General features: G+C 46.5%; 1 long non-coding RNA gene across 1 annotated transcript; it reads left to right on the top strand.

Moving 5' to 3' along the window:
* The first annotated feature begins 193 nt into the window (after positions 1–193).
* On the top strand, positions 194–2,706 carry LOC111957102 (uncharacterized). The gene is made up of 3 exons (XR_002876336.3): positions 194–278; positions 437–494; positions 825–2,706. It is a non-coding gene; the product is annotated as an uncharacterized lncRNA (long non-coding RNA).
* The last annotated feature ends 606 nt before the right edge of the window (positions 2,707–3,312 follow it).

Here is a 3,312-nt window from a genome sequence, read left to right as displayed (position 1 = left end):
CCAGCATCATCATCCACATCAGTACAAGCAGAGTATCTGTTTGAAAAAACCCAGCATCTTTATCCTACTGCAACCAAAGTCTCACCTCTTTATCCCCCTCCCTCCCTCCCCCCTCCCTCCGTCCCTACCCTGTCTGTCCATGCCTCTCCTCCTCCCTCCTCTCCCCCTCCCCTCCGTACTCCTCCGTCCCTCCCTCTCTCAGATTGGCGTGTCCTTCCAGCAGGTGGAGATGTAGAAGACTGTGATTTTCTCCGGGGATCAGGATCATGATTCTCAAGGTCAGTCGCTCCAGATGCCTCAAACACACAGCATAATGAACAATGAGAATGACAGTTGAGAGATTAATGAATGAAGTTGTCCTGTGTACCAGTCTTTTGTCCTGTACTGATAACACATGGATAACATGGTGTATGATAAGTGTATCTTTCTTCTGTAGGCCATTGGCATCCTGAGAGAAGCACTAGCTGGGGCCCWCATCAATCCCTCCAGAACAGGTGAGACACACTCTTATTCGCCATCCATACTGTGTAGAACACAGGAGGCTGGTGGCACCTTCATTAGGGAGGACGGGTTTGTGGTAATAACTGGAGTAGGTGGAATKGTGGAATCAGTGGAATGRTATCAAATACATCAAACTTGTGGTTTCCATGGTTTCCAGGTTTGATACCGTTCCATTGACTCCATTCCAGCCRTTACTATGAGCCGTCCTCCCCTCACCAGCCTCCACTGGTGTTGAACCACTAACGCTGGTGATATGTTGTATTCGTACCTATCTAATAAGCTATTAGATTAATAGTATGAATATGTTCCTGTTGTGTCCCCAGGGAGTCACAGCCATTACCGTTCACCAGGCTGCCAGCAGCGTCCCCACATCTGACTTCCTCACCAACACACACACGCTCAGACAGAGAGAGACACACACTCTGGATTCTCCCCTCAGTGTCACTAGCTGAGAGACGGGCAGTAACGAGCGTATGGCCATGTCTCTCTGGGGTAAAAGTGAACGGTTGGCCAGACAGAAGAACACTATGACCGCAACAGACAGTGGCCACAACAGCAACAGTCGGACCGCAGCAAGAAGGCTTCGACCCCACCAGCAGGAAGGCTTCGACCCCACCAGTGAGAAGGCTTCGACCCCACCAGCAGGAAGGCTTCGACCCCACCAGTGAGAAGGCTTCGACCCCACCAGCAGGAAGGCTTCGACCCCACCAGTGAGGACCATCTGTCTGCAACAGAACAGTTTCACTCTCTCACATTTTCTCTGACTGTTTCCTGATCTCTCTCCACTCTCTCTATTTATCACTGTTTCCTGTTCTCTCTCTTCAATCTATATTTATCACTGTTTCCTGTTCTCTCTCCTCAATCTATATTTATCACTGTTTCCTGATCTCTCTCCACTCTCTCTATTTATCACTGTTTCCTGTTCTCTCTCTTCAATCTATATTTATCACTGTTCCCTGTTCTCTCTCCTCTCTCTCTATTAATCTTCCACTTCTCTCCAGCTCTGTCTCATCCATTTTCTAGAGAAAGAGAAATCAGTCTTTACAGAGAGGATATATAATCACCTCCTTTAGCTATTAATGGCTCCTGGACATACAGAACCAACTGGTTTCAACCAGTTTAACTGACAGTTCAAACCACTAGTCTGCTACTTTTCATATCTCAGTATCGTGAAGTAGAATCAAGTAGAACAGACAACACTAATATCTGGGTGGAATTCAGGATTGCACAACCTTCTGAACGCGCTTATCAGAGTCCAAACTGTATACTCTTCCGCACAGCAGTGTTGTGGAATATTGGACCTTTGGCTTTCATACTTTTCGAATTTTCAGCGCAGCTCAATCAATTTCTCCAACCGTCACCACATTCAAATGAATAGAGGCCGGGTCCGCGGGTCCGCGTTGGTTGGGGATTTTAGGGAGGTGTGCGGTCGGGCTGTGGGTCCCCCACCAACGGTAGTCACAGAGCCGGATTAATGTCACAATAAAGCCACCAGACTCTGTGTCTGTGGACTCTGAATTTCTCTTTACTCTGTATGATGACAGAGCAGTTTGTCCGTTCTACACAATATATTTCTATCTGTACATTCCATAACATTGTTCCCTACTGAAGACCACGCTGAGGATCACTCATAACATACCTGGCATAGCCGTTTCTTTAATCATCTGTTTCAGTTTGTAATAACTGGTTTACCTGACAGTCTGACTAATGTACTGTATCCACTGACTTAATCACAGCTGGGCTCAGTCTGGCCCCTCTAAACCACCGCACAACGTGAGATCAACATTGTATTGAACATTGTAGTTCTCATAGGTTGTCTGGTGTCCTCTTTCTCACCTTTATAAGGGGATTGTGTGTGTTCAAGTATTGCCTGTCTGACAATCACGGGAGAGATGAAGTGTTTTACTCTTAAGGTGAAAGAATGAAAATCTCTTTGAATGTGATCCATATTGGATGTTGTGTACATGGTTGTTGGTGGAGATTTAGCTTGTGTTGGAGGGAATATGATATGAGGCGGCAGGTAGCCTAGTGGTTAGAGCGTTGGGCCAGGAACCGAAAGGTTTCTGGATCAAATCCCCAAGCTGACAAGGTCTGCCCCTGAACAAGGCASTTATCCTACTGTTCCCCGGTAGGCTGTTATTGTAAATAAGAATTTGTTCTTAACTGACTTGCCTAGTTAAATAAAATAAAACATATTTTTCTTTATGAATATTGTTAGTAGTGTGTGGTGTTCTCACTCCTGTTTGACCATAACCTCAGTCCTTAAACTGAGTGGTCACCTGCCCTGTTTACGCGCAAACCTCAGTCTAAACTGACGATGCCACCTTGCCTGTGGACCAACCTCAGGTCTTAAACTGAGCGGTCACCTTGTCCTGTTTAAACCAAACCTCCATCCACCAACACACAGGACTGCGTAATCTCGCTCTCCTGAGCAGCTGACATGAGTAAACGTCTAATCAGCGCTCAACACCACCAATGCCGGTGGGCCAGAGAGTACTTTCCAGGGTGTCTTCTCAGAGCATGCCTCAGATCAGCTGGCAGGCAATTCACAGTCATTTTCAACCTCTCCTTTCCCAGTCTGTAATCTCCACATCTTCAGATCGACCATCATCTCCTTCCTGTTCCTAAGAACTCTTAAGGCCGGTCTGCCACAATGACGTACCACCCTGTAAACACTCACTTTCTGTAATCATGAAGTTCTTTGAGAGCTGGTTATGCCACAATGACTACCACACCCTGTAACACTCACTTCTGTAATCATGAAGTCTTTGAGAGCTGTTATCCCACAATGGATACCACCCTGTAACACTC

Source organism: Salvelinus sp. IW2-2015, linkage group LG32, assembly GCF_002910315.2.
Source record: "Salvelinus sp. IW2-2015 linkage group LG32, ASM291031v2, whole genome shotgun sequence".
Classification (NCBI taxonomy): domain Eukaryota; kingdom Metazoa; phylum Chordata; class Actinopteri; order Salmoniformes; family Salmonidae; genus Salvelinus; species Salvelinus sp. IW2-2015.
This window is presented reverse-complemented; position numbering and strand designations above follow the sequence as displayed.